This window comes from Amblyomma americanum, chromosome 3 (assembly GCF_052857255.1).
Source record: "Amblyomma americanum isolate KBUSLIRL-KWMA chromosome 3, ASM5285725v1, whole genome shotgun sequence".
In the NCBI taxonomy this organism is placed as follows: Eukaryota; Metazoa; Arthropoda; class Arachnida; order Ixodida; family Ixodidae; genus Amblyomma; species Amblyomma americanum.
The window spans coordinates 41,983,614-42,004,210 of record NC_135499.1 but is presented as its reverse complement, the minus strand read 5'-3'; positions in this window follow the sequence as shown (position 1 = coordinate 42,004,210).

Below are 20,597 nucleotides of genomic sequence, written 5' to 3'. Positions count from 1 at the left end.
CACATCTTAGATCAAGACTCTCACCCAGAATTCCTCGACAACTCGAAACACTTTATCACCGACTTCGTCTGAATGCTGCATATACAAATGGCCTGCGATACCGTTTTGGACAAATGAACAGTCCGCATTGTGACAACTGTGCTTCGATAGAAACTGTGGAACTTATCCTGCTTGAGTGCCCTGCGTATGCTAACGAGCGTGCGTACTATGAACATTGCATGCAGAAGCTCTGCCCAGTGCCCCTAACAATGGACAAAGTTTTAGGCCCCTTAGCCTGCTTCAGGCAACAGAGACTTGCAATGAACTTTCTTTTTACATATTTAAAAGACATTGGACATCTCGATAAGCTCTAAATTCACTTGCAGGTTACCTTCATGCATTCTTCTTGCAGTGAACTTCGTCAGCCCATTCGTCGGACTATGCACTCCATCATTCCATAGGTTACATCAATACTCGCCACTGCATCCTTAGTACCCATTTCATGGCTGCATTTTATCTTCGTTTTTTTTTCCACCTCTTCAACGCTGCTCTCCTTCAGTCCTTATCTCCCAAATTCCCCTCCCTACGCAGAGTAGCATGCCAGCGATATTGAAACGCCGGCTAAATTCTCTGTTTCTTCATTAAAGAATCTCTCTCTCTCTCTCGTTGGCGAGCTGCATTGCCCAGTCCCAGCGATTATAGTTGCTGACTGTGTCAGCCAATCTACGACATCCTCATCGATGAGACCGGAGAACTCTTTGGGCTCAAGCTAGTGCGGCCAGGAACTGACCGGTGCCCGATGTTCGGGGCCTCGGTTGGGAGCCGCTCCAGTCGTGTGCGAAGAGTGTCCCTTGTTCCTCTGTCATGGCGATCGCCATGGCTGCTCAGTCAGGCAAGCGTCTGATCCGTCGGGGTTCTGCGAGGTCCAGGACTACCAAGCACGCCCCACCAAGTTGTTACGGGGCGGGTTTATTTACAAGATGAGCGGGAAAATGGGTAAAAATAGGGAACGGCCAGCAGGCCAACCACAGCCCGAGTTGATTGGCCTCAAATAAAGATGGCTCCTACCCACTACGGAGGAGTCGCCAATACAGGTGGTGAAATGCCAAAAACAGGGGCGTTCAGTGGGGAAAAGGAGTGCTAATAATACGGTATAGGCTGATAGATTGGACGACGCAACTACAGAAGATCGAAGACGGGACAATGGCTTTATGTGTAAATTCGAATACAATGCATGTAATGTTTCAATTTCAATCGCTTTGCCGTTTCAATTTCGCGCTGACTGAGAGCGGAGAGAATGGGAGTCGCTGCGTTTCTCTCGCGCTTCGACCACGTTCTCTTCTACCCTGCGCGCCGCGTAATAGCCGTAACACTATCTGCGTGCCTAAGGCCCAGACATTGCCAGACCACGTAACGTTCCAGCACGAGCAATTCCAAGATCCCGCTTCGACTCCATTGTTTGACAAGGCACTAAAGTCCGCACCTGCAACACCCTTCGTTATTCGGGATGGTCTGCTCTTCAATAAGAACTACTCAGCTGGTGGTGCCCGTCGGCTGCCTGTCGTCGCGGCTTCTCTCCGCGGCGCCATCCTGCATGCCACGCACACCTCAAGGCATCTCGGCTTTGCCCGCACTCTCCCCAGAGTTAGACAACGTTTTTATTGGCCCAGTTTACACACAACAAAGCGCTACGCCGCAAGTTGTGCCCCCCTGCCAACGCCTGAAGCGATGCACCACACCACCGGCTGGTCTTCTCCAAACGGTCAAGACTCGGACCTGCATCACCTTTTGAGAAAATTGGAATTGACTCGACTGGTCCTTTCCCGCAGTCGTCTCACGGCCACCGCTGGATTATCGTTTGTGGACTACATGACTCGACATGTTGAGCCGGCTGCGCTCGTTTGTGCCAAAGCAGCCGACGTGTCCCACTTCTTGCTGTAACGAATCGTTCCTCGCCACGGCGAGCCACGAGTGATCATCTGTGAGCCCTATCGACAGTTTACCGATGATGTAGTGAGGGAACTGCTCCGGCTCTGTGGCTCGGAATAGCGCCACTCTACTTCCTCCATCCGCAGACAAATGGGAAAATTGCCTTCTGAGGAAAGGATAATGACGCAGGATCTGACATATCTCGGTGGACACCCAAACCGTGCCGTAAGGGAAGGGATAAAAGAGGCAGTGAAAGAAGAAAGAAAGAGGTGCCGTAGTGGATAGCTCCGGAATAATTTCGACCACCTGGGGATCTTTAACGTGTGCTGGCATCGCACAGCACACGGGCGCCTTAGCGTTCCGCCATCGCGGCCGGGTGCGAACCCGGGAACTCCGGCTCAGTAGCCGAGCACCCCAACCACTGAGCCACCGCGGCGTGTCAAATGGTACAAAGCGCTTCGACCGGACACTCAACATGATGTTGATGTATGTAGCGCCTTAAGAACTGGAACGCCGTCTTGCCGTTTGTGACGTACGCCTGTAACACCGCTAAGCATAAGTAACCGAATATTCTTTCTTCCTTCTATACGCAAGCTTACCGCCAATCGCCCTGGGCGCCGCCCTTACTTTCTCCGTACACGATGACCCTTCCGTCTCGCAACATCTCTGCCTCGGTGATGAAGCCCGTCGTCCTGCTCGTCTGCGCACCATCGCAGCTCAATACAGTTCCAAGGTCCGATACGACGCAGCTCATGTCAGTGACAACCTGCGAACCGGGAGATCTCGTTTCGCTTTGGATGCCATTACGACGCCGAGGCTTGCATCAGTGGACCCTCAGTCATCTGAGCGACAAGCTGCCTACGGGAGACGCAGCTCGCTCACGTGGCTCGATGGAAGGTCTGACTCGCTCGAGGTGTGTCTGCCTGGGGACAAGTGTTACGCCGCTTGCATATGCTTCATGGTGCGCAGGGTAGAAGAGGGCGAGTATGAAGAGCCAGAACTCTGGTTGTGGTTAGCCTAACGCTGGCCGTTTCGTTTTCACCCTTTTCTCGCTCATCTTGTAAATAAACCCATCCCCGTAACAATATTATAAAAGATGAAATCAACAAATATGTAACGTTTGCTTATAATGAATCTGTTTTTACATTTTTGCGATCGAGAAGCCATAAATGATGAAATCCTAGGAATTAATCTTTAAACTGACGCTTTCTATGGGTGGAAATTAATGTTTTAAGATTAAGGAAAACGGCGGTGCCAGCGGGTGTGAGGACGTTTTCCTTCAGGTTGCACACTGGCACGTTGCCGGTTAAAACATGGATGGAGGAGAAGGGATTGTTTTTACCATCGGGTGCCGACTGCTTGTGTCACAAACCAGAGTCAATAGAACAAGTCTTTATTGACTGCTCTGATACGCTGCTCTTTTGGGACGTGCTCCAGCGGACAATAAAGACTTACCATTGACGCCGTATGGGATGCGATTCCTGGACGCTGAGCCGAATCTTTACAAATACTGACAGGCCACGAAGGGTCGTTGGTTCAAGCATGTTAGAGGGCACCAAGTGAACGCGTTGTGGTGCGTATGACAGTAACGTGCGTTTGGTATGTGTACTAATGTTATAGCCACTGAGCATATATACCGCGTGTTTGAGGAAAGGTGATCACTATTTTTTAAAAAATAGGGTTTCTGAGGTAAAGAGAAGCTTTTTGCGGCGTTGTAATGTAATACCAGCGTTGGCGGACGTCGGCAAAGCATGTTCACTATAGTAAAGTGATTAACTAAATTCTGATAGTTATCTTTTTAAATATTACCGATAGGCACCTGATTGCAATTATAGATCTATAGCCGCCAGTTAGTAATTGCGGACGGTTTTATAATTTCGTTTTTATATCGGTTTTTAGAATTTCGAAATCGCGATTACCTTCGCCGCTGTGGCTCGACAAAATTTGCCTACATCTTGCCAAAATACATGCAATTTCGAAAAGCATGCAGGCAAAGCAACCCCTCCAGTGCGCGTAACTATTCAAAATAGCCTAATTTTGTCGAGCCACAGCGCCGAGCCTGCTTCTGCTTCTTCTTGCCCACCTTCGCATTGAAGTCGCATTGAAGAAGCAGGCTGACGACCACGCGATAGGTGACTATGGGATAGGCTCTAGAAATAGCAGGGGAGAGTTATTAGTCGAATTCGCGGATAGAAATAATTTACGGATCATGAATACCTTCTTCCGCAAACGAGAAAACAGGAAGTGGACCTGGAAGAGACCCAATGGTGAGATTAAAAATGAAATCGACTTCATACTATGCGCTAAACCTGGCATCATTCAGGATGTGGCCGTCCTCGGAAGGGTGCGTTGCAGCGACCATAGAATGGTAATGTCTAGAATTGGCTTAGACTTGAAGAGGGAACGGAAAAAGCTAGCGAAGAAGAAGACCATTAACGAGTTAGCCGTAAGAGGGAAAGCACAGGAGTTTAGGATAGCGCTGCAAAACAGATATTCGGCTTTAACTGAGGAAGATGATCTTGATGTTCATTCAATGCACGATAACCTGACATCAATAATTACGGAGTGCGCAGTAGAAGTAGGCGGTAGGACAGTTCGAAAAGATACCGGGAAGCTATCTCAGGTGACGAAAGATCTGATTAAGAAGCGCCAAAACATGAAGGCATCTAACACTACCGATTGAATAGAACTAACGGAGCTATCAAAGTTAATAAATAAGCGCAAGGTAGCCGACATAAGGAAGTTTAATATGGAGAGAATCGAGCATGCTATAAAGAACGGAGGTAGCCTAAAAACAGTGAAGAGGAAACTAGGCATAGGTAAAAACCAGATGTATGCATTAAGAGACAAGCAGGGCAATGTCATTAGCAATATGGATAAGATAGTTAACGTAGCCGAAGAGTTCTACACAGACCTGTACAGTAGCCAATGTAATCAGAGCGCTAATGAGAAAGACAGCAGTGCACAGCAATGCGTCATCCCGCCAGTAACGAAAGGTGAAGTAAAGAAAGCCTTAGAAGCAATGAAAAGGGGAAAAGCAGCTGGGGAGGATCAGGTAACAGCAGATCTGTTGAAGGATGGAGGGGACATCGTGCTAGAAAAACTAGCCACCCTGTATACGCAATGCCTTATGACCTCGACTGTACCAGAAGCTTGGAAGAATGCAAACATTATCTTAATTCATAAGAAGGGAGACGCCAAGGACTTGAAAAATTACAGGCCGATCAGCTTACTATCCGTTGCCTACAAAGTATTTACTAAGGTAATCGCTAATAGAGTCAGGGCAACGTTAGACTCTAATCAACCAAATGATCAGGCAGGCTTTCGTAAAGGATATTCCACAATAGATCATATTCACACTATCAATCAGGTGATAGAGAAATGCGCAGAATATAACCAACCTCTATATATAGCTTTCATTGATCACGAGAAAGCATTCGACTCAGTGGAAACATCAGCAGTCATACAGGAATTGCGTAATCAGGTGGTAGAAGAGCCTTATGTCAAAATACTGGAAGATATATATAGCAACTGCACAGCTACTATAGTCCTCCATAAAGTCAGCAATAAAATTCCAGTAAGGAAGGGCGTCAGGCAAGGAGACACGATCTCGCCAATGCTGTTCACCGCATGTTTGTTTGCAGGAGGTATTTCGCGGCCTGAATTGGGAACAGTTGGGAATAAGAATAAATGGAGAATACCTAAATAATCTGCGATTTGCTGATGACATTGCCTTGCTGAGTCACTCAGGAGGTGAACTGCAAATCATGATCAACGAGTTAGACAGGCAGAGCAGATCGATGGAGCAGATCGATGGGTCTTAAAATTAACATGCAGAAAACCAAGGTAATGTTCAACAGCCTAGAAAGGGAACAACAGTTCACAATTGGCAGCGAGAGCCTAGAAATTGTGCCGGAATACGTCTACTTAGGGCAGGTAGTGACAGCTGATCCGGATCATGAGAGGGAGATAACTAGAAGGATAAGAATGGGGTGGAGCGCATATGGCAAATTCTCGCAGATCATGAGTGGCAGTTTACCAATTTCCCTCAAGAGGAAAGTGTACAACAGCATAATCTTACCGGTACTCACCCACGGGGCAGAAACGTGGAGGCTAACGAAAAGAGTTCAGCTTAAGTTAAGGACAACGCAGCGAGCCATGGAAAGAAAAATGATAGGTGTAACGTTAAGAGATCGGAAGCGGGCAGAGTGGGTGAGGGAACAAACACGGGTTAATGACATCCTAGTCGAAATCAAGAGAAAGAAATGGGCTTGGGCAGGGCATGTAATGCGAAGGCAAGATAACCGCTGGTCTTTAAGGGTAACAAAGTGGGTTCCAAGAGAAAGTAAGCGTAGCAGGGGGCGGCAGAAGGTTAGGTGGGCGGATGAGATTAAGAAGTTTGCAGGCAAAGGGTGGATGCAGCTGGCAAAGGATAGGGTTAATTGGAGAGACATGGGAGAGGCCTTTGCCCTGCAGTGGGTGTAGTAAGGCTGATGATGATGACAGCGCCGAGGAAAAAATGAAGTTTTTTTCTGGGGGGGGGGAGCGGAAATGGCGCAGTAATTGTCTCACATATCTCGGTGGACACCCGAACCGCGCCGTAAGGGGAGGAAGGTGGGAATTAAAGAGATGCCGTAGTGCAGGGCTCCGGAATAATTTCGGCCACATCAGGATCTTTAACGTGTACTGACATCGCACAGTACACGGACGCCTTAGGACGCATTCACACTTGTCGAAAAATTCGGCGAGCGAAGCGGATTCGCTCGCGGGGTAAACTAGGACCTGTTCTCATCTGTTGACGCCCGGGCGAGGCGGAACCGGCGCGCCGCTGCCGTTTCTCGCTTTTCCAGACACTTCCCGGCCACCACGACACCGCTCGCGGCGTATACAGATATGGCTAGAAAAGAGCATAAATCGATGCTGACTGTGTACCACAACCGTATGCACGCTTGCGTACGTAAACGCAAGCACATTCCCATTTTGAGTGCAGCGTATGCAGACTCACAAGGAAACGCCCAGCCTAGTGGCGCCATCTGCTTGTCAGAACGGGAACTAGTACTGTAAACAAAACCGGCGCTCCTCGTAGGCATAGTAGCGGCAGAATCGTCACTCAAAATAAAAAAAAATAAGGCAAATTTATCACATATATTTTGCTTATAGGTGAGGTGAGACGAAGCGATGTACCGGTGTCCGATTTATGGCCAGTGAACGCGCTGAAAAAGGCCGCAACAACGACGAATTCATTACGAGGCGAGGGGCCCTGCGTCGAAGGGCGCCACCATGTTTTTCGCCGCGGCGGCGAACGCGGAAAATTTGGGTCCAGCCCGATCGCCCTCGCCGCGCCGCTTTCCACCTCGCTCGGCGTCGAAAGCGGCCGAATCCGCTTCGCTCGCCGGATTTTTGGACAAGTCTAGACAGGCCCTCAGGGTTTCGCCTCCATCGAAACGCGGCCGCCGCGGTCGGGTTCGAACCCGGGTACTCCGGCCGACGGTAATCGCGTTTTCGAAATTCTAGAGGATTGATCTGGCTATTACTAACGGTGGCTACAAATCTCTAATTGCAGTCAGCTAGGTTACTATCAGTAAGTTAAAAATTAACGATTTTTAGTTAATCACGTAGTTAACATGATTTGCCCGTTTTCTGACGTCCGCCAACGCTGGCTGGCACTATGCCGCAAAAATATTCTCTTTACCTCAAACACCCTATTTTTAAAAATTAGTGATCACCTTCCCTGAAACACCTGGTACATATTAAATATGTTAACTAGGCATCAGAAACAGCGCGGAATATAAAGGCGGTGTCCTGGAGCTTCATTGCACTGAAACAAATTTGGTTATGAGTGCGTAGTGGCGTAGTATGTCGTGCAGTGTAACCTAGTGATTGGTAATCGGTAATGGGATCAGTAATTTTGATTGTAATCGATGACCGTGACAGGTAATATGATTGTGGATTGGCAAACGGTGAGAAATAAGAAAAGGAAAAAAAGGGGAAGGCGCTATCCTGTCTGCTCTTGAAATGATACCTGGACCAAATTTTCATGGGACATCCCCCCCCCCCCTCCTTGCGAAGACCCATTGTCAGCCCCAACTCACACGGCGGGACCCCCGCGATCTCTTGGTGCCCTATTGTGACACACGGCGGCGATTCCCAGCGGCAGTGGTTGGAAAAAGCGCGCCTCTTGCTTCCACCCAGTGAACCCTGAAGGTGCAGAGTTGGCACCGAAACGTCGGTTCTCCCATTAGAATTCGATGGAGTTTTCTCTAATTCCTCTCCTGACCAGGAAGATTTGTGCCGAAATGGTCACGTTGCAATCACTCCGTATATTTTGCTCTCGCAGTCCGCCCTGTGCATGTGGGACGGGACTTTACATGCGGGCTGCAGCCTGCGCCGTTCACTAACGAGGCGAAACCAGTGACGTCGGGTCACGTGGCTCCTGATTCGGTCCGTCGTGTGAACGGACCTTGACCGCTACCGCGCGCTGATTGGGCCCGACGCAGCAGGCCTGAGCACCCGCAGTTGCCTAGAATCTCCAGAACTCAAGCGCAACAAAGACAGCACACAGATCTATAGCAGAACGACGGGACATGCGCCAGACCCTATGCACCAACTTGGCCCGCCAAGTGTTTTACTTGTGGTGAACACAAATATGCCGCGGATAAGCCGCGGTGCTGCCAGCGCGGAACGTAGCCGACCGTAGCCAGCCGGCCGCCGAGAGAGGGCCGGCGCACAAAGAAAGAATAAAACTAGTTGGCACCGAGACTCCAAGCCCCACGCCTCGTCTCTGCTTTCCTCGCGCGTGCCAATAATTGGTGACCCGGACGTGATAGCCATGAACCAGCCAAGCGACGCCGGCAGTCCCACGGTAGCCGTACTTGACGTGAAGCTACCTCCGTTTTGGACTGGCGACCCGGAACTTTGGTTCGTGCAAGTTGAGTCGCAGTTCGCTGCACGCCGCATCACTGCTGACAGCACTAAATACCACCACGTGGTGGGCAGCCTTCCGCCTGCGACAGCCAGCGAGGTGCGGGACCTACTGCTAACACCACCCGCAGAGAACGCCTACCAGACGCTAAGAGAGACACTGATTCGCCGTGTCACACCTACAGAGCCGGAGCGTCTCCAGCAGCTACTGCGGGAGGCCGAACTTGGCGACCGCCGGCCCAGCCAGTTGCTACGCCACATGCAACAACTGGCCGGCGGCACGACAGCAAGCGACGGCCGTTTGGTGCGGGAACTGTTCCTGCAAAGGCTTCCCACAAGCGTACGGATAGGCCTCACGGCGTCGGGCGAGACAGACCTTGCCAAGATGGCCGAGCTCGCCGACAAACTCATGGCTGTCGCCGCGCCCACAGTCGCGTCGGTGCACGCAGACGCACCGTCCGCCAATTCCCTGCAAGAGATGCGAGAGGAAATTTCTCGCCTCGCAGACACCGTCGCAGCGCTGCACTCGAGCGGCAACCAGCGACCACGACAGCGTACCGCATCACAACCACAACAACGCAGGGTGTGCTGGTACCACGGCAAATTCGGCAACGCTGCACGGAACTGTGTGCCGCCCTGTGAAAATTCGGGAAACGCCCCGGGCCAGCGCTGAGGGTGACCAGTGCCCCCGCCCTGCCGGACAGTCGCCCATCGGTATTCTTCCTGACCGATCGCGAAAGAGGTGCTCGTTTCCTAGTCGACACAGGGGCGGAAGTTAGTGTCGTGCCAGCGTCGCCAGCCGATCGCAAACGACCGTGCGCAGCACCGTTGCAAGCTGTCAACAATACGACGATACCGACGTACGGGCAACGTTCTCCCTCGCTGGACCTGGGCCTCTAGAGGACATTTCGGTGGATTTTCGTCGTGGCTGACGTAAAATTTGCCATCCTGGGAGCGGACTTTTTGCGCAACTTCGGACTGCTTGTCGATGTCCGCAACCGGCGTTTACAGGACCCCCTGTCACACGCAGAAGTGCGCGGGAAGCCATCCAGGCATCCTCCCCTCAGCCCCACGCTCGTAGCACCGCCGGGCGCTACACGATTCACCGGCATCCTCGGCGAATTCCCCGAACTGACGCGGCCACCACAGGCCAGCGCGGCCGTCAAACACAATGTATGCCACCACATTGTCACCACAGGCCCACCAGTTTACGCACGCCCACGCCGCTTGTCCCCGCAAAAGCTGCAAGCAGCTCGACAGGAATTCGACCACATGCTCGAGCTCGGCATAATCCGCCCGTCCGCTAGCCCATGGGCGTCTCCACTGCACATGGTGCCGAAGTCAACACCAGGAGACTGGCGACCCTGCGGCGACTATCGAGCCCTCAATCGAGCAACCGTGCCAGACCGCTATCCGGTACCTCACATTCATGATGTGACGTCCAGCCTACATGGTGTGGCGATTTTCTCCAAGATCGACCTCGTGCGGGCGTACCATCAGATCCCCGTGGCTCCAGAGGACGTATCGAAGACTGCGATAACCACGCCCTTCGGCCTGTTCGAGTTTCTGCGCATGCCGTTCGGCCTGTGAAACTCCGGACAGACATTCCAGCGTTTTATCAACGGCGTTTTGCATGGCCTCGACTTCTGCCATGCATACCTCGACGACCTACTCATCGCAAGCACTTCACCGGACGAGCATGAGCTAGGCGCATCTGCGATCAGTGTTTCAGCGCCTGGCGGAGCATGGCATCCTGGTTAACACGGACAAGTGCGAGCTGGGTGCCGAGAAGGTGACTTTTCTTGGCCATGTTGTTTCAAGCTCTGGCATTCAACCTCATCCAGACAAGGTTAAAGCTGTCGAGAAGTTTCCACGACCCACCACTAAGCGCCAGCTGCGCGAGTTCCTTGGCCTTGTGAATTACTACCGACGTTACATACCTCGGTGCGCGGCCGTTCTGCACCCTCTCCACCTTCTGCTGTCGACACACGAAGGTGCTGCTAGGGAGCTGCTCTGGACGGACGACGCCGAAGCGGCTTTTCAAGAGATCAAGAGACACCTCGCCGACGCCACACTTCTCGCCTACCCGCAACCGGGAGTCCCACAGTGCGTCACGGTCGACGCCTCGGACGCAGCTGTGGGGGCTGTCCTTCAACTTAAAGGAGTATGGCAACCGATCGCTTTCTTTTCTCGGAAATTGACATCCACCGAGCAGCGTTACAGCACTTTCGTACGCGAGCTGTTGGCCGTCTACGCAGCAATCCGGCACTTTCGTCATTACTTAGAAAGGACGGAATTTTTTATAATGACTGATCACAAGCCTCTCACCTACGCCTTACGCTCCCTCAAATCTGATGGCGGCACGCACACAGCCCGCGAGCTGCGGCAGATGTCCTACATATCGGAATTCACCACGGACATTCGCCACATAAAGGGAGTCGACAACGCTGTCGCTGATGCTCTGTCGCGCAGCCCAGTAAATGCCCTCACTCACACGGGAATAGACCTCGCAAAAGTGGCGGCAGCTTAACGCGACGATGACGAACTGCGCCGTTTGCAGGAAACATCGACGTCACTCATCCTACAGTGGTTTTCTTTGCCCGGAGCAGGAGACATTTGTTGCCATACATCTACAAGTAGTCCTCGACCATACGTGCCTGCTTGCCTCCGTCGTGAGGTATACGCTTCGTTACACGAGCTTTCACACCCAGGAATCCGGGCGACCCAGAAGCTGCTCACGGCGCGTTTCGTATGGCCTGGCATCAACCGCGATTCCCGACAGTGGACTCGCGAGTGTCTTGCGTGTCAACGGTCCAAGGTTCAGCGTCACACGGTGACACCGTTGGAGACTTTCCCAGGACCAGATGCTCGATTCGACCACATCCATATGGACATAGTTGGACCATTGACACCTTGTCAGGGCCAAATGTACTTGCTCACTTTGGTCGACCGTTTCACGCGGTGGGCAGAAGCTATCCCGATTCCCGACATTACAGCCGAAACTGTTGCTCGCGCTTTTGTCAACCACTGGCTATGTCGTTTTGGTGCGCCTTCCTCCATTACAACGGACAGAGGAAGCCAGTTTGAGTCTGCGTTGTTCGCCAGCCTGACGAAACTCATCGGCGCCTCGCGCATCAGGACTACGGCCTACCACCCGATGAGCAATGGAATGGTCGAGAGATTTCACCGGCAGCTGAAAGCAGCACTCATGGCAAGTGAACACGACTCTTGGGTGGAAGCATTGCCTATCATGCTCTTGGGCATACGCACAGCGTGCAAGGCAGATATCGGCTGCAGCGCTGCGGAACTTGTCTACGGCACGACGCTACGTCTGCCTGGTGATTTCTTTGAATCTGACCAACAGCGAGCTCGCATTTCCGCCAGCGACTAGACATCTCGCCTTCGCGACATCATGAACAAGCTCCGAGCTACACCTCCGCGACAGCCCGCAGAGAGGAGGACACATGTGAGCAACGAGCTTGAGTCATGTAGTCACGTCTTTCTGCGGAACGACGCTGTACGACGACCACTACAAGCACCGTACGATGGGCCACTCAAGGTTCTCCGCCGTGGGCGGAAGACGTTCACTATCGAAATGCGGGGGCGGCGGGAAGTTGTCTCGTTGGACAGACTTAAACCTGCGTACATGGAAACGCAGTCCATGACACCCACCTCCATCCCGTCGCCTGGAACCCATACAAGAGTGCCTCGTCCCAGGGCAGCGGTTTCCACCAGGGAGGAAAATGCATCCACGCCTGATACTCGCACCTACCACACGCGCAGTGGCAGACGTCTAAATGCGCCAAGTCACCTCAACCTCTAATCGCACGAGTGTTTTCTCGTGTTGGTTCCGTTCGTGTTCTCACTAGGGGGGGAGTGCTGTGGTGAACACAAATATGCCGCGGTGCTGCCAGCGCGGAACGTAGCCGACCGTAGCCAGCCGGCCGCCGAGAGAGGGCCGGCGCACAAAGAAAGAATAAAACTAGTTGGTACCGAGACTCCAAGCCCCATGCCTCGTCTCTGCTTTCCTCGCGCGTGCCAATATACTGAACTGCCTAGAGTCACTGGAAAACTCCAGTTTGCCGGGCACGCGGGGCCATCGGGGCGATCTGCGCACGGTAGCTGTACATAAGCTCTTCTTATAGACTCTAATAGGAAATTCGAGAAAGCGCATATGAAGCAGGCACTTAGAATAACCAAGGAATAATCATGCTGGCACAGTACACAATAAATGGTGACGCACGTCGCAATAAAAGGAATTTCACCTCTGCCGAACGAAAACTCGACGGGCTGGCGGTTTCCCTGGACCGCAGATAATAATATTAATAATAATAATTGGCTTTTGGGGACAGTAAATGGCGCAGTATCTGTCTCGTATCTCGTTGGACACCTGAACCGCGCCGTAAGGGGAGTGAAAGAAGAAAGAGGTGCCGTAGTGGAGGGCTCCGGAATAATTTCGACCACCTGGGGATCTTTAACGTGCACTGCGCACAGCACACGGGCGCCTAGCGTTCTGCCTCCATAAAAACGCAGCCGCCGCGGTCGGGTTCGAACCCGGGAACTCCGGATCAGTAGCCGAGCGCCCTAACCACTGAGCCACCGCGGCGGGTCTGGACCGCAGATAGAATGATGAATCACCGCAGGCCTTTCCGCTACTGGAGCAAAGTGTCTACAGTCGAGACAAATTAATGACAGGCATTTTCTAACCTTTTTCCAGGCTGCCTCCCTGCCCGCCATCGATCGAGGCACACTACCGGACGGACGGATGGAAAGTAGGAGCGTCCCCTTTGAAACAGGGTGATGGCAGTTGCCACCATGCTCAGCTTTTTTTTCTTCATTTTTTCTTCAACTTTGGTGTTATTAAAATTTGCCATTTTCTTTAAATACGTCTTCTTACACTTTTAACCTTCTGTCGCCTCTCTATTTTTTCCCCACCAATCTTCCAATCGCTTCTTTCTCATTTCCACCGGTGACCATCGTTATCTCTAAACCCTAGAGCCTCAGGAAGAGTGATTGTGCCTGCATCGACATCGGGATGGATACCATCACATTTTGGTATGAGGTGTTCTATTCTTTCTACAGATTTACCACGCACAGCACATGTGTTATCTTCTTCGTTACATTTCCCTTTGTAGCTGTGCTTTCTCAGACATTCTGACCTAGCTTCAAAGAGGAGGGCACTGCCTATTGAGTTATTATAAACCGCTTCCTTTCTGATCTGCTGTTTCCAGTATCGATAAAGTTCTACACTATGAAGTTCTACACTATGCTTCTTTTCCATTGAATCTATCCAATTTTTACCTTCCGTGTTTTTAACCTGTCGTTTAATGCTCTTTCTCCATCCTCATGTCTGGTGAACTTACTAGTTAGGTTTCTAGTTCTTTTCCGCCACTGTGAGTCAACGCTCTTTCTGTATAGGTATTTAAATACCTTAGCTGCCCACCTGTTATCGTCCAATTTCCTCAGGCGTTCTTCGTATAGTATTTTACTCTGAGCTTCCCGTGCTTCGAACGATGCCCAGCCCATATCCCCCTGTACTGCCTCGTTTGTGGTTTTCCCGTGGGCACCTAGAGCTAATCTTCCAACAGCTCTCTGATTTACTTCTAATCTCGACTGAATTTCTGCTCTTGAGCACAGAACCGCATTCCCAAAAGTAAGCCCCGGCACCATCATTCCTTTCCAAATACCTCTCAGTACTTCATATCTGTTGTAACCCCGCAGTGCCCTGTTTCATTATCCCGGCATCTCTTCGTCCTTTGGCTATGAGAGACTGTTCGTGCTTTTCCATGTACATCTGCCTTTCGTTACCCGTACCCCGAGATATTTGTATTCGGCCACTCGGGGTATTTCATGTCCTTGTACTGTAAGCTCCTGATCAGTTATATCTTTGAAAATGATCACACTTGACTTAGATGCGCTAAAACTGAAACCTAGACTGTCTCCTTCATCTCCACAGCAATTAACCAGAGTTTGCAAATCTTCCTGGCTATCTGCTAACAGTACAATATCGTGCACATACTTTAAAACTGGTAGTCGTTGCTCAACAACCCTTCCGCCTAATCTGTACAACAGATTTTAACCTAGATTGCTTCCCTGTAGCCTTCTTTCCATACTTACCATAAAAAGCATGAACAGCAGCGGTGATAGAGGGCAACCGTGCCTTAATCCTTTGTGTACCTCGTCAGTTATCGTACTGTTAATTCCTTCCCATGTTATTTCAACTTTATTTTCTCGGTATATTTCCTGTAGAATAAATTATCTCATGACCGACACCTGCATCTTTTAATATGTTCCACAGGAGTTCCCTGTTCACGTTGTCGTATGCACCGCTTATGTCCAGGAAGGCTAAGTACAGTAGTCCCTTTTCTGCCTTAGCTATTTCTATGCAATGGGCAAGCACAAACAGGCTATCACCAAAGCACCTACCTCTTCTGACCTGATTTTGAAGTTCTCTGTGAATCTTATTACTTTCTATTCATGACTGCATTTTTAATATCACCCTCTGAAATGCCAGCCTGTATACATGTATAACATGATGATGATGATTATGGATTTTTATGGCGCAAGGGCAGCTATGGCCAAAGAGTGCCATGTCACAAGGTATTTTTTCTTTTTCTCAAGGTGGGGTCAAAGACCCATTTCCCAAGCATTTCACCCTAAATAAGCCGAGCACCAGACCAGGGGAAAGCTTGTACCCATTGTATCACCGGTGGGTACCCGGCGGCACCGGGGATCGAACCCCGCACCTCCCGCATACGAGGCGGATGCTCAACCACTTGGCCACCGCTGCGGTATAACAGATGTTATCGTAATCGGTAGGAAAGATTTATGTTCTTACTCCTTTCCCTTTGTAAATCACTCATTTTATTCTGTCTCCAGCTGTGCGGAATTTGATTATTTGTTATGACTACCTGCAATGCTTTTATGAGCATTCTACTGTTTCTACTGTGCTGTCCTGTGTTGCTCCCTCATTTGGGGAGATTACCCTATCATCGTTCCTAAATGACTCAGCTATAACTGATGTAATATAGTTCACAGCGTCATCTCGTTATAAATATTTTCCCTCGGCATCTTGAATCTATTACTGCTTTCTTTGATTCGCTTTACCCAGCCAGCTTATATGGTTCTAGAATTTTCTTGGCCCCCCTTTAGTTGCATTGCGAACTTCAGCCAGTCAGCGATCAGAGGACTGCTTTATTTTAGCCTGTACAAGGACCTGCACTACCTTTTCCCAGTTGTGCACCCCTCTAGCGGCCACCAGTCACAATTACAAATTTGCACTTTGGAAAAGGACTGCAATGGGGACTGGTCATTATACTTTTGGGAATAGGAGCAATTCTGACTTCGCCTAGCCAGGATTGGTGTGCGTGACCAATGTGAGGACACGCCAGGAGGGCAGACGCTTGAAGACCAGTCCGCTTGTTCTCGCTTGAGGCAGGTGCGTACGAGGACCACATGCACATCTGGGCGGCATATAAAGTGCTACCACTGCACCGAATTAGTCTCACAGTCCAACGCTTCACTGATCGACGAACGCTGTTTGTGGAAGAATGCATGCGCAGAGAACTCGTACACCATTTCACAAAGCATGCAGAATGTTGGATGAGGGGGTTATGCTCATATGTGCAGCACGCTACTGAATAAAGGCCCATTAACCTAATGTTAAAAGTAATATTGATATCTCGTGATTAGGCCGAGCAATGTTTTGCCAGAAGAGGCAAAACGCTGGTGCTTGGCGAGAGATGACACATGGAAACATGGAAATCTGGCAATGCCAGCCTCAGCGCCGCTGCCGGAAATGCCTCTCCAGGAAGGGACAAACCGTGCGTTTGCGGCTGTCATTCGCCACTTTTCTTCCAGCCAGCTCCCGTCTACTCCCGAGGTAACACGGTCTGTCGCGCACTCGCTGTTCCGTCCGGTGTGGCGACTGCCGAGTCGAGCACCGATGGCTTGGAAGTGAAGACCTCCGCCACACCTGCCGCCCCATGGTGAGCCGCAGTTCGAGGAGACCCGAAGTGCCAGAACCAAAGAGGTCCTGCGAAGGTCACGTCTTGCCGCCCGGTCATCAGCAGCCACTGAAAAGCGAACAGCGATGTGCGAGGGTGTCCACGCCCATCGCCCCATCTCGCAGTTTGCTGGCAGCGAAGCGGTAGCTAGCGCGTGCAAATTGGAGGGCCGAACTGCAGGAGCATCTCGTGCACGGAAGAACGGTTTGTGAGCACCCAGCTGTCCCCTCCCTAGCTGTGATACGGATCGTTCTTACGTGTGTAAGATTCCTGAAGAGCTCGGGCACCGATTCGCTGGCGCGAGTGCCTGCTTCAGTGCATACAAACTGCGACGCAAAGTATGGTTCTCGTTGGTCGCCATCTTCTTGCGCCGTTCTCTGATGTACCCTGGAAAGAAAAAGAGCGAATAAAGCCTGTGCCTACTGTAGCTGGAGCATACGCAGAGCAGCGGATGCATGTTGGGCTGGTCTTGGTCACTGCAATATAAATTAATTACGCACCCAGTAAAAACCAAAAAACAAAAGAAAACATCACAGGGTCCAATTGAGCACTCCAAATGGATCCAATCAGAATCAAATAAACCCAATATGCCAGCCAATTGGACTCATGAATACAAATGGGTGGTCCAATTGGTTCTATTCCAAATGGACAGATCATCCAACTGATTACAGGTGCTCCAAATGGTTTCCTAACTGGACAGTCCCATGGGTTTCTTCACAGTGCCAATTGGACCTTGCCAGTAAACACACCTTCAAAGGTTCATGGAAGGCGACTCCAATGAAAAATAATTTTTTTTGCATCCAAGACATACTGCTCGAGATTTAATGATCCACCCTGCAATTTGCACTACGATAATTAGGCTACATATATCTACTCTGGGATGCATGGAAAGACAGCAATAAAATAAATGTTTTCCGCAACATTGCCTTCTATTTGTTTTGACTACGAGTGTAGATTCTGTAAGGTTGGCAGCCATGTGCTAAGCTTTCTTAAGGGTTGAGCACTTAGAAAAGGTGCCACCCTGTGTTATACAACATTCACCCAGTTGTTTTCAAATAGACAATCAGATGTCTGGCATGCCACTTTTCAGTGGGAAGCCATGGTTTCTTTTAAATCAGCATAATCATTCCCATAAGAAGTCACAACTGGACCTTCACATTGCAATACCCAAAAGGAAGCCAATGATTCCGTTGACTGAATATTGCTCTTTACAAACACAGAACAGTGAAGTAATATAGTTTTTTTTAGAAATTAGCAGCTTAATCTGCTGAATTCTTTTGATCATTTTCATAATTAAGGTGGCCATATGACTGAATGAAATAACTTTGCTCAACAAACAAGCACCAATGCCTCCAGCAGGAGGGTCTCATATGGGCCATATAAGCCCACAAAAAAGCTCGTTTCATGGACATATGCTAATCACTTTGATGTTATGTCACCTCTTCTGATTTGTGGTTTTCCTGTTGTCTGTGTGTCATGCACGCTTGCCTGTGGCCCACTCAGAGCTGCCAGTTCAACCACATCAGTTGGGAGCCAACAGTGAATCTTTTTACGTTATGTTTCCAATTGATCACTGGAACATCCAAATGGGATCTTGAGGTATTTGAACTGACACTCCCAAATGTTTCCAAATACACAAGCGGGATTCTTCTAACTGGAAGCCAATACAAAATAAATGCCCTCTCTCTCCTCTTGGATGACAGACTTCTCGACCTTGGACTGAATATCCTGTGCTAAACGCAACGTTCAGGCATGCTGTGTCACAAGCTTCGCAAGTTCAGTTGGCAGCTGATGCAGTCCGCAGCGCTCGCTTAGGCGCTCCAACAACGACAGCACCGGATGTGGCATTCCAAATACACATTCCTTTCGTTCATTCAGCCGGTACAAGGAGTGCTCATGCAGTAGAAGCCCCAATTTCAGCTGAAGCCTCTTTCTGTCGACAACAAAATGCCATTACTGTTGCTGTGGGAGGATGGACCATGCATCTTGTTAACCCTTATATCACTATCCCTGAGCTGTACTCATCATGGGAGATTGTACACCAGTATCACCAATGACGAGTCGCACTCATTCGGCCCGATGTTGTGTTGCTCTCATTGCCAAAGACGAGTTACGGTCAGCAATTATGTTGGTAACAATTTTCGACACTAGAGGGCAGTAGTTGTCCATGAAATGCACCGGATGTAGAAGCAAAGTAGAAAGTGTAGCAATGAAGGCTCACGCCAATAAAATGGCCACTAAGAGGTCCAGGAAGAAAACTACAAAAAAGAAATTTAACACTAGGATCAGGTACATAAACATGCAAGGCGGTAGAAAGAGAGCGAAGTGGTTAGAGATAGAACAGCAGTTGAAGGACGAAGAAGTAGGTGTATACGCGCTATGTGAGACACATCTCAGGGATCTAGAAGACCCACCATTTATTGATGGCTACGTCTGGGAAGGGAGCAACAGAACAACAACGGAGAGGAAGGGAGGAGGAGTAGGTATGCTGATACATCAAGGAACAAATTGGCAAAGAATAAAGTCAACTTGCAAAGAACATGTCTGGGTATCGGGTACAACTGCCGGTAAAAGGACATGGCTAGGAGTAGTTTATTTAGGGACAGGGGACAAATGCAGGCAAGAGAACACGGATCTAGTTAAGTGTCTCAATGACGATATAAAGCAGTTTGGAGAAGGCGCCAATATTATTCTGTTGGGGGACATGAACGGCCACATCGAGGATCTGGATGGATACACAGATTATAACGGGAAGTTGATGCTAGACTTCTGTGAGCGACACAACCTAGTTATTGTAAATAGAGAAACTAAGTGTGAGGGACAAATCACGTGGGAGTCCCGTAACAGGCAAATAACCATTGACTACTGCTTAATCTCGCAGGGAATGTATAGCAAGCTCGCAATGATGGAAATAGACGAAGAGGCGAAGTACAGCCTCGGTAGTGATCATAAGCGTATTAGTCTACAGTTTGGAGCCCTGCTCAAAAGAGAAATGAAGGGGAGTCAAAAAGAGTGCGGAAAATTAAATGAACAAATAGCGGCATGCATAAAGGAAGCAATAGAGACACATCCCATGGAAAAGTGGGATTATAATAACTTAGAACTCCTCATTAGTACAAAAATAAAACAAGTAAAAGGAACAAACCGCTGGAGAGGAAAAAGGAAGCCACGAAGTTGGTGGAATAAGGAAATTAGGGAGGCCATCGAACAACGACGGTTGGCATCATGGGAACACAGAGAAGCAAAGAGGGCGCAGTTATCTGAAGAGGAAATAGGCCGAAAATGGGAATCTTATCGACAAAAGAAACAGCAAGTGCAGGTCCTCGTCCAGGCTAAAATAAAGCAGTCCTCTGATCGCTGGCTGGCTAAAGTTCGCGATGCAACTAAAGGGGGGCCAAGAAAATTCTGGAACCATATAAGCTGGCTGGGCAAAGCAAATCACAGAAAGCAGGAACAGATTCACGATGCCGAAGGAAAATGTTTAGAGGGAGATGACGCTGTGAACTACATTTCATCAGTTAGAGCTGAGTCATTTAAGAAAGACGACAGAGTAATCACCCCAAATGAGGGAGCAACACAGGAACGCACAATAGAAAACAGCGTGGAACTGACGAATCTTAACTGGAAAAAGGCGGAAGCAAATATTCCAAGATGTACGTCAGCAGGGATTGACGAAATTCCAATCAAGCTAATTAATGAACTTGGCCCAAGAGGCAAGGAAACGCTGATAAAAGTATTGGAGGCAGTCACAACGAATCAGCA